The sequence below is a fragment of the Lampetra fluviatilis genome, chromosome 7 (assembly GCF_964198595.1).
Source record: "Lampetra fluviatilis chromosome 7, kcLamFluv1.1, whole genome shotgun sequence".
NCBI lineage: Eukaryota > Metazoa > Chordata > Hyperoartia > Petromyzontiformes > Petromyzontidae > Lampetra > Lampetra fluviatilis.
In genome coordinates this window covers 9,350,521-9,362,711 of record NC_136281.1, presented here as the reverse complement: position 1 = coordinate 9,362,711, position 12,191 = coordinate 9,350,521, and positions in this window count along the sequence as shown.

The window sequence follows — 12,191 nt, the reverse complement described above, 5'->3', positions numbered from 1 at the left end:
CAGAATTAGAATATTTATACTGGAGGAATCTGATGAACTATGAAGCTCTTTTTCACAGATGTCCAGTCAGGGCGGGTAAGAACGTTACAACAACAAACAGTACACAAACACGACAGGAGTGCAAAGTACAAGAAAAGTAAACAAATCACTCAAGCACATGCAAATTAAACTAAACCATCCCCGTCCTACCAGGCAAAGCCCCACTGATGCATCAACTTATTATTCAAAAGCGACCTGGCCACAAATGATGGCTCAACAAAGTGGCTTATCATTTGGACATCTATAGCAGCAACATCTAAATGGTCTAAACGCATGTTTCTAAACGAGGATGGAAAAACCAGAGGACCTGTAGAGAAAATCCACGCGATCACGGGGAGAACATGCAAACTCCAAATATGCAGGCGTCAGGGTCGGGATCGAACCTCCGACCTACATATCAGGCGAGGAAGATGACATCTCACCACCGTGGCGTCCCTTAAATAAATAAAGTATACGTATTCAAATTGCATAATCAATTCCAAAACTTTTAAAAAGGCAGTAAAACAACAGCAAAAACAGTCCCAAACCACACACCAAGACAAAACACAGTCCCTTAATAAAAATTGCACGTTAACATTTTACTCTCAATACATTGCTTCAGAATGTTTATGATAAGTGAGGAAACAAGGTTGTTGCGAAACGTTGGTGCCGCAATGGCAAAGTCTTTGTCACCTGTTCCAATTCTTGTTCTTAGGATAGTTAAGGATAGTTAAAAGGCAATCAGAGGGACTCCTTAGGTTTCTTGGATTTGACAATTGGGTTAATGAATTAGCTAAGTATAGCGCAGATTTGCCAATAAGGATTGTATGGATGAACAGGGCCCAATGTATTGCATCAAGTGATGAGAGATTGGATTTTAAGTAGATGTCACTGGTGGGTCCTGTATGTCACATCCAGAGCAAATCTCGGGACAGAATGATGAAGCGGTTTTAGTCTGTTTAGTGATTCAGCAGCATCACCGTAGTCAAACAGTGGTAGAATGATAGCTTCAACAATTTGCAGGCGTAATCGAATGGGAAAACAGTGTTTCTATATTAAAAAAAAATTGTTAAGATTTTCATCGAGATGTGATCAATATGGGGTTGGAATGTACGTTTTGAATACTCGGGGAGCTGTGATGGAGTTAGTGTGGATTGGTTTTAAGGCTGCATAAGTGATGGCAGGCATCTTGTGTTTCAGGGGATTAAATCGGAAACCTTTCGGTGGCTGTAAGTTAATCTATACACCTGTGGAGCTTTCTTGATGTTTAACGTGGAACACAGCAGCTCACCCGTAATGTGTGTCCCTGTGTTAGTGTCTTGCATGTTTCCAAGGTGAGTGATTGAATGGACACGGCGCTGCTGGAACAAATTTGCTGTGCTTTTTTGTTTGTGCTACTCAATGTTATTGGGTCCATTGTGTGAACGCTGTATTTCTTATTAAAACCGCTACGCACATCTACATTCGCATAGAGTCTTCTAGATGTGGTAACTGTAAACACACAGCTCATGAATAGGTGCATCTGCTGAAAAAAGGAAACGTCCTTTAGATGTTGTGTTTATTTGAATAGAAACATCTATTGTACCAAGTTCTGCCATTTGCATTCGGGGTCGTTGGCTATACCAGTACAACATTGCGGTTCAGGGCAATGGAAGGACGTGAATTATCGTGGGGGTCACTGTGTTATCTTCCCTCGTGCCGCTGTATTGACTCGCCCGCTGGTCTGCTCGTGCAGATAGATGCTGCCCCTCGGCCATCATATTCACGAGCACGTCCAGGGGGAGGCAGGGGCCAAATGTGGTAAACCAGCCAGGGCCTTTGTGCTCATTCTGTCCCTCACAAAACAAGGTGAAGCCCTTTCTGATGCACACCTGTCCAACCACATAAACACGAAAAAACAAAGACAACGATCCCCCGTGTAGCCTAAAGAGACCATTGGAGCAAGTGCTGTTAGCGAGCACCTGTGCAGAGGTGGGTGGCCAGCACCACGCCCGGCCGCCTTTGTCTCCCCGATGTCTACACACCGCACCGGGTACTCACTTAAGGCTGAGCTGACCTAGGAGAGGCCCAGGATCAGATCAGATAATCGTCACCAATGTTGCCTGTGAGCGGGAATCGAACTCGGGTCGCCGGGTTCCTAGCGCAGTGAGCTGGCCACTGCCCCACCGCTCCCCACGTAAATACGAACGCACGCACCCACACGCGCGTGCTCCGGGTCTCGGTGTTGACCCTGATGGAAAACAACTCACCCAGGTATCCCGTCAAATTATTCTGAGACACCTGTGGGCCCCATGGGACTCTGAGAAGTGCAAACAGCCTCATGTAATGAAAGTCCGGCTCGGGAGGGCACAATGGACAATCGCTGCCTCTGCATGCGTGCTGGAGATAAACGTGCCCCCCCCCCACCACCACCACTATCTGTTTGCTCGGGAGCAGATGGGATGGCCTTTTACGAGGCCCTTCCACTCGTAACTCCCGGCACAGATGAGAGAGAGAGAGACCACGGGCACTGTGGACGTGAGCCACGCGCACTGCGGTCACCTGCGTCTGTTCCGTTCTAAGCCATGGCGAGGTAGAAGAAGATCAACGACCTTTGCAAGGTAAGGATTCTGAAATTATTTTTGGAAAGCTGATTTTTTTTGTTTGCATGGACTCACAAATTTGGCATTTGAAATGTCCGTACTAGAATTCACTTCTGTACGAACATTTGATAGTAACCAACGCATTTGCTGTCAGATACTTGTGAATACGTCGTCAAAGTGGTCTGCTCAAATGTGCATTGAGGTATTGGTGCTTATCTATTTATAGACATCTTGAGCCAGTGGTCGACATTCCACATTTCTGTGACGGGGGCGAGTCTATCCATAGGACGGACAGTCACTGATGTGTTAGTATATAAATGTTGCAATCAGAGGTCAGCACATTTTAATGCAGTACTCATCATCAACCCATTTTGGTTAAGCCATGTATATAGTTAAAAGAAAAGCATTCACAGTCCCAAATTATACCATGATATGATTGGCGTTGTGTTGCATCTGATGAGCATTTCAAGTATTTTAACTCCGTTTGAGTGAAATTATAGAAAAGTGGGTGTATTGAGTGGCATGATAATGATCCGCAGTTTAATCCCAACCGCGCCCCACATTTACGAGATGACACGTGATACAACCCTCCTTTAGGAGGAGGAGGAGGCACTTCCAGGGTGCTACGGTGGCGATATGGTAACTCCCTCGCCTACTATACAGGAGGCCGTGGGTTCGATTCCTGACTCTGACGACTGTACGTTTGGAGCTTGTATGTTCCCGTGGTCGCGTGAATTTTTCTCTGGGTCCTCCAGTGTTTACACTCCAATTTAGAAACATGCGTTTAGAGTATTTGACTGCTATACATTTCCACACGATGAGTCACTTCGTTAAGCTATCAATTGTTGCCAGATCGCTTCTGAAAAAGAGCTATATACCTCAGTGGCCCTTGCCTAGTAAAATAAAATAGTAAAACAATTGTTTAGTTTATAGTTTTAGATGAAAGAAAAATTAGATTTCACAGGACACGATGGTCAAGAATAATAATGGCATGGCACCCAGGGAATGAAACGCATTCGATAGTACATCCACCGTGGAGATGGAGTAAATCAAATCAGTTGGTGTGCAGGTGCTAGGCGGATTATTGCATCGCAAGATTGTGGCAGGTGGAGGCAGCTCCTCGAAGCCTTCATCCAGCAGTGGATTGGCCACGGATGACCATCATGTCGATTGTCACTCATTGTGTTGGGCGGTTAACATTTGTTTCAAGTTTGTTTAACACTGAGTCGGTTTGTGTATACCCACGTCCCCCCATAAACCAAGGTCACGCTACAAGGCGAGATGGAACCCCCGTGCGGACCAGAGGGAACCGAATGGGACACGGACTTGGAGGACGGTACAGCCACGGAATCATTTCCCACTCGATGTTTTCCGGAACACTATTCTAGCGGCCGGTTTTGAGTAGGGATAATCAGCGTAAGACACTGCCACTAGAGAGTACAAGATACGCATATCCATAACAATCCTATATAATTGTGTCCTATACAGTATTCCTATCATCCTACATGAATACGTTTGGGACAGAACAGGCCCAGATGGATGTGGCGTGCCAAATATAATTCCTGAAGCGTTCCAGCTGCAATTGGCGACGAGGATTTCAGTACTAACCCAGTCTCGCCTCACCCTGCAGTGCTTGTGATGGATGGATCCCTGATGACCGTGATGGACGCTCGAACTTTAAGCTCTTAAAACCATTACGCAGCACCTCGTATGCATTGACAATGCGGTTACATTGCAACGTGGGCTTTGGCCCTTTGACATCAGCTGTTGCAGCCAAGATAATCCACTTTCCCCGAGGTGGATTTGTGTGGCACACCATTTAGCGGGTAGATGCTACGGTGTAACTGTTAGCGCACTCGCCTTGTAATCCAGAACTTACTCGTTCGATTCGATCTCCTAGCATAACAGTTGAGACAATATTGCAGGTTTCTTAAATCCTCCTCCAACCCTCACGCCCGCCTCTGTTCAGCCAGCAGTATAAACATGAATACACTGCAGTTAGTCGATAGGAAGGTGTGTGGTGGGGAAAAGTGTGTGTAAGCTTCCACCTCCTCCAACACGTCTGGTCAGTGTGGAAGAAAGAGGTTGTTAGATGACTTAAAAATTGACAGAAGAGTTGGAAAATGGAAACGAAAGCACAATATCACACTCTACGGAGAAGGCTCGAGCCAAGAACCTGCCTTTAGTTGGAGGACTGAAGAAGAGGCGTGCTCGTGTGACAATCAGGCGAACGCAGACGGCAGACAGAACTGTACCAATGGGACAGAAACAAACGCGAGATAATATAAACAAAAAAATTGTAATAACTCGACAAAAAGTTTTTTTTGTATCAACCACGAATTATTACAATTCATTCACTCATTGTTTCTATGGGGAGAAGCGGGGTGGGAGGGAATCGTCACATGCCTAATCATTTGCATGGTGATTATTGGTCTTACAAATCACTACCACCGTGTAGTGGTTTTGATCATGATGACGATGATGATGTTGGTGGCCGTTTTGCCAATTCACCAACACGGGATGCCCACGTACGTTCCTTCCAATTGTCTCTCCGCGTCAGATGGCGACGAAGCCCTCCTCCGTCCTGAGGGCCCGCGGTCACAAGACCTGGGCTGGGGCCCCCGCTACCGGGAAGGGTGCCGCACCGCGGGGGTCTGCCCGGCCACGGGGGTCCTGGGCTCAGGGGGCTCCCGACCCCAGCTGCGTCTCGCGCACCGAGCCCTGGGACCCCGCGGTGCCGCGCCCCTCGCGCGCTGTCTCACGGTAACGTCGCGTGCCACGTGGTGCCCAGTGGCAGTTTGGTCCAGATGTAGTTGATTGCGATGCACGGCATGCCGGTGTACAGGCAGCAACCCCAAGCAGAGACTGTTTGACCTGGTGTCTCCCGTCTGGCCTTTGGTCTGGCTCCAATTTTTGGGTACTCTGGTTTCCTGCCACAAGCCAAACACAAATTGGTGTAATTGCTCAAGCCTTGCAATGCAAGACCCTCCTGAAAACAAGACTTGAGACTGAGTACAGCTTTCATAGATAATATATACGGTATTTGTTTATGACTTTTGCTTTAATCATTCTCATCTCCAGGATTCAAACGAGATCTGGTTACTTAATGGTACAGCTGCAGCTGTGTTCATGCGTTCGCAGCTGTCAATACTTTGTATCCGATCAATAATGTTTACGCGCCTTGGATGCATAACAACTGCATGCAAAAAACATGCGTTAAACATATTGCATGCGTGAGTAAGATCACGAGTTAAGATGTTGGGGTGGACAAGTGAACAGTTTTGTCGGAGTGAATTGACCGTGCCACGCTATCTTCTTGGTTCTTTCGGTAAAGTCACGTAGAAGGGAAATAATAAAATAATAAAAATAAAACATAATAAAATACAATTCTCGCGACGTTTCGGCCACAACGCAAGCAACCGTCCTCAGGTGAAGAACAGGTATGTCGGAAAGACAGCGTCTGAATGAACACCACCAAGCTTGGCAGCGTATATTTAAGCTGGGTTAGGGGAGGAAGGGCGCCTTGACAAAGGAATTTGCATATCAACAGAGGAATTTAGTATATTTATGGAAAATGCAGATATGGGATTAGTCACTACTTGTGGAATGCGTAGGAGGTGGGGGGGGGGTCTCAAAGTCATTATGCCAGTGCATTATGTAGGATTAGCAGCAATAAACGGAGGAGGTAGGGTTAGCAGTAATAAAGGGAAGGAATTTTAATAGTAAGGAGCTGCAGCAGCCAAACCACCACGCTACTCAAACGTGTTTTCAAATAAAACACGACGAAACACACTGCGCACTCTGAAAGGTTAGCCTAGCGTACACAAATACACTGGCTTTGCGTACAACGGCGTTCAACTTATTTTTTATGGCGAGGCAACCACGCTATTATTAGACATGCTAACATTTAAGGCAAGTGCGGAGAACCTACCTATGCATTCTCGACGGCCTGAGGCACGTCTTACCATTTCAAAATTCCAACAAACAAAATTTGTCTGTCACTACGAACATCTTCGCCAAACTAATCTCCTACTGGAGAGGAACATTTAGTGTTGTTCAGTCCCTTCTGTCAAGAGGTGTGTGATTGCCTGCCAAAGGTATTTGAAAGCACTTTTCGGCCTTCAATCAGAAAAGGTTTATTTTGGTGTTTTAGCATCTTAACACCTGTTTTATTGCTAGAAAGGGTGAAAGATATTCTTATATTTTGATGATGGCAAGAAAGGTTCCATATTGTAGCTGCTCACCAAGAGCTATAATTGCCCTGATCGTGCTGTTCGCCTTTTGGCGTTCTCTGGTCTAACACGTTGAGACTAAAGAAAGCTGTCTCTGGTGTGGACCAATCAGTTTCAAAGACAATGCACATATTATCAGAGCATGTTTTTTGCATGTTCGCCACAAGTACGTGTGGTTAATGCAGACGGGATTCCTTGCAAAAGGTTTCTGTTTGGTGTTTTAACATCTTAGCACCTGTTTCATTGCCACAAAGGGTAAAACGATCCTTATATTCCACCTGTTCCGTCTGTATGGGATAGAGTGTTGCCCCCCCCCCCTCTACACGTGTGGGTTTTCTTCGGGTGTTCCGGTTTCCTCCCACATGCAAACGCTCATTAATTGGTCGATAACATCTTAATATAGAGAGGATCACCAAGCTTGGGCAATTGTTGACGTCGGCTTATTGTGCGGCTGCCTTCCAGCTAATCTGTGCTTCCTCGCGCCTCTGAGTCGTTCTCTCTCTAGCAGAGCGAGCAAAACTACTGCAGCGCATCACAAGTTGAGAATTATGATTATTGTTGTTATTATTATTGTAAGTCAATCCATTACGCACACAACTTGGCGGCCATCAACGTGAACAGTTTACTTGACTTAAATTCATATTTCAGGTCAACACCGTGGTCACCAAGTTGGACCTGACGGACAACTGGCTCCAGGAGGAGGGTTGCCGCCACCTCTCGCGAATGCTGAAAGAGAACTGCTACATCGAAGAGCTGGTAAGGAGACCCATGATTATATAAGGCGTGGCAAATACGTCGTGTCTATACACACCGGGAGCATTTCAGTTCCAAAACGTCGGACATCATGCCAAACAAAATGCAATACAACCCAGAAATCGGCCCTAGGATAGCCAATACACCGAGATAATATTCTATCCATAATGCAGTGTATTTACCCAGTAAAGCCTTGGTGAGTCTCAATACTAGTTTTATGCATGGTCCTACATTAGGATGTTGGGCCATGTACATTAATCCGTTTTTTGCGTTTCGGGGGGGGGGTGGCAGGGGGGAAACGAGTATCTTGGAGAAAACCTACCACCACACTTTCGATAGGGTGACACTCAAAGTTACAACGCAGATCGAATCAAGATCGTATTTCTGCACTGCCATCTGGCCACATCGCCGCCACGTAGAGGTGTGAGCTGTGTCCGTTTGCCGGTCCCACCCTTCACAGAACGTGTCGAGCAACCGCATGGGAGACGGAGGAGCGATGGCCTTGTGCTCTGCGCTGAGGGAGAACTCCACCATCACCAGTCTCAACCTGTCCGGTGCGAGGGCCTCTATGTGTGTGTGTGTGGAACGATGACTGAGAATTGCTGCAACTACTCCAGTACTATTTTTCGATTTAAAGCTTTCGTGACTGCAGGGATTCATCTTCTTGGTTCTTTCGGTAAAGTCACGTCCTCAGGTGAAGAACAGGTCTGTCGGGAAGACAGCGTCTGAATGAAACACCACCAGGCTTGGAGCGTATATTTAAGCTGATTTGGAGGGGGAAGAGCGCCTTGACAAAAGAATTTGCATATCAAGAGGAATTAGCATATTTATGGTAAATGCAGATATGGGATTAGTCACTACTTGTGAAATGCGTAGGAGGTGGGCGGGGGTTTTTCAAAGTCATATTATGCCCGTGCATTATGCAGGATTAGCAGCATCAAAGGGAGGGGATAGGGGTAGCATTAATAAAGGGAAGGAATGTTAATAGTATGTAGCTCCAGTACTGCGTAGGTTTTCGCGGTTGTGCCGCTATACGGCTCTCCGGCGGTGTTTTCGGACTGTGACGCATTATCTGTCGTTCGGCACGATGTCTGACGTTTCATTCCACGTTCTGGGATTTTCTTCAAGAACTGAATTGAGTGCCTGAAGAAGCTCCCAACATGTGAAGCCAAACGTCGGGGGTCATGTCCCGCGCAGCATGCGGTGCAAGCCACAGACACATCGGAGAGAAAGAGTAATCTCCGCTGCGCAGGTGGCAACGTTTCAATTTGCGGAGGAATGGTTCAGGTATACTTCTGGATTTAATGGAAAATAAAGACTGCATCAATGTTGTAAAATAAAATTGTGCATTCAAACAAATACTTTTAAAGGCAACATATTGGTCCAGAGCTCACGTTAAGTGACACCGCTGTCCCCTGTGCGGTGCTTTGGATGTCAAGCTAAGAGAAAATTGCATCCATGTGTTTAAAACAACTGGTTGCCACGAAGAAGCCTTGTTGCAAGAATGACTTTCTCATGGTGATACAAAATTTATCAAACGTAACCTCTAGTTCTGGACTCGTGGTAATTTGTGTACTAACAATTTAGGTTGTCACCTATTGTGAATCATGTCCAGTGTCACTGTTTCTATAGACTAGATATGTGATGAACATTGCAATGACGATAACGATGGTGTTAACATGTGAGCTCACATCTGTTCGAAAAAGTGTATAAGGAGAACCACATTGCATGTCCTTTGATAGGAAACAATTTAACAGATGAAGCTGCCAGACATTTGCACAACGCCATGTCGGTAAGTATGGAGCGTCTTGATGTAAATTCCTCCTATAACTGTTTCATAGTTTGCTTTCATCTAACACGGCACGGTCACTTTAATGGGTAGCTCAATTGAAACAACGCATTTACTGCGTAGTACTTCGCATTCGTGCTCTGCTGCTCTCTGATGAGTTTTCGGGTTGCATCGCGTGTTGCTCGGCATGATGCCCGACGTTCCGCTCTACGGTGCCGGGAGCTTGTTCAGAAATGTTATATAAATTTGCTGAGCTGACTCACAGCTTCTTCAGGAACTGAAACTGAAATGCAGCTCTTGAATAGGAAGCTCCCAGCACGTGGAGCAAAGTGTCGGACAATTGTACGGAACAACACCCTGAAAGCTCACATCGGCAAGCTGTGTCTTTTACTTATTTCCTGCCTGTACTTACTTTACCAGTGGGCTTTACCTGGTAAAATAAAAAAAATAGTTTCATTGGTATGTTTTTGTGATTTGCCTACATTTCCTATACGTTGCACTCCTATTGTGTTTTCGTATTGTTTGTTGTTGTAACATTCTGACTGGACATCTGTCAAAAATAGCTTCATAGCTTCCAGTATAAATACATATTCTGATTCTGCTTGTGGAAACTGTGTTGTGCAAATTGGTTCTGCACTGGTGATGGATCAAATCAATATTCTATTTTGGTCATCGTCAGCACAGACCCTGTTATAACACAATCCCCCCTCTGTAGCAATTTACACTGTCTCTGAAAATGATGGGAAACTCGTCAGACAGAAAAGTGTGTGCACGCTGGAAACAATCAAGACGAATATTATACGCAAAAGATGATTTGTAGACTGGAAAAGGCATTTGAGTGACCAGAGGATCGGTCGTTCCATCATACCTTGTCATTACAATCACATCCCCATAGCTGGGCCGTCGGTGACTATGCATGGCTATGACCCAGCACTGCGGGGGTCAGGGCTCGTGGATTGCACGAATGTTGTGAAACTCCCTTCCCAAGGGCGTCGAAGAGGAGCTATACCCTGGTTCGCCAGGAAAATGCAGTATTGTACAACAAAAGTGTGGATTCCACCTGTTCCATCTGGATGGGATAGAGTGTTTCCCCCTCACATGCGTGGGTTTTATTTGCGTGCTCTTGTGTCACCCCACATGTAATCACTCATTAGTTGTATTCTTGGTTCTTTCAGTAAAGTCACGTAGAAGGGAAATAATAAAATAATAAAAATATTAAACAATAAAAATCCACAGCAAGAAAATTTGAAAAAAGTGGCGGTTTTTCCAAACATCAGCACCACAGACAGCGATTTGGCAGTTGGCCAGTGTGGATTTCACACCTGATGTTGATTGCTTGTGTTGCAGTCGAAACGTCGTGAGAATTTTTTTTTGTATTTTTATTATTTTATTATATCCCTTCTACGTGACTTTACCTAAAGAACCAAGAATATGAATCCCTGCAGTCACGAAAGCTTTAAATACAAATTTAAACTCACTAGTTGCTCGATAATACCTCGATATAGAGAGGACAGCAGAGCTTGGGCAACTGTTGGCGTCGGTCCATCGCGTGGCTGCCTCCCTGCCTGTCTGTGGTTCCTCACGCCTCTCTCTCCAAGGCGTTGTCTTTCCACGATAGTGAGCAAACTCTAAGGCGGCGCAATACAAGGTGACACGATCATGCTGCGTGTATAATGCTCGCTGCCTTGTTTTAGACCACCAACAGGGGGGGGGGGAACGAGTCAAAACTGTGGCGGTATAAATATCGATTTAAAGCTTTCGTGACTGCAGGGATTCATCTTCTTGGTTCTTTCGGTAAAGTCACGTAGAATTGAAATAATAAAATAATAAAAAATAAAACACCTCAGGCTACTTGCGTTGTGGCCGAAACGTCGTGAGAATTATTTTATTATGTTTTATTTTTATTATTTTATTATTTCAATTCTACGTGACTTTACAGAAAGAACCAAGAAGATGTGGCTGTATAATTTATAAAGGGCAGCGAGACAATTGTACCGTGTATCGGTTTTATTCTTGTTAGGAAACATCAGCACAGTAAGACCATTGTTGTCTACTCATTATGCTTTGTGACTCTAGCCTCGTAATAATAATAATGATAAACTCGGTTTTATAAAAGTATGCCTTTCAAATGAATAATCTCAAAGTGCTGATATGTGGGCAAGCCCTTTGTACAAAAGCCCTTTGTGCATAGCACCGTGTGTATAAATAATTAAAAACCATAAGACTGCTTTAAAACATAAGTACATGCACGCGTGCATACGGCGTTGCTGATGTCACATTCTTACAGTCGATAGCCCCATGGCACGTCCGATTAGCACGGTTGGCTACGTACGGTGCGAAAGAAGTTCAACATACTGTACATACAAGACAGGAAGGCACTTGGGCACGAGAGTAATTATTCTCACGCTGCTGATGCTGCTGTAAAGATGATGCGCTGCTGGTTCTCACTCCTGCCCACCCCTTAGTAAGAGCCACAGTGCAGTAACTGTGCTGTCCATTGCTTCGCGGCAGGAATTAATTTCAGTCGCAGTTGTTCGACGCTGAGCTCCGTAAAATGTTTGGAAAATATTTCGAGAGAAGATTAAGCGCTGCCGAGCGTGAAGGGAACACAACGGCCTCACTAGGTAACAGAAACCACAGCCTAGAGTTTACAGGGACGCCACGGTGCAGAGATGTTAAATCCCCCGCCTGGTATGCAGGAGGTCGTGGGTTCGATCCCGACCCTGACGCCTGCTGTATATTTGGAGTTTGCATGTTCTCCCTGTGGTCGCGTGGATTTTACTCCGGGTCCACCAGTTTTTCCCTCCACATTGAGAA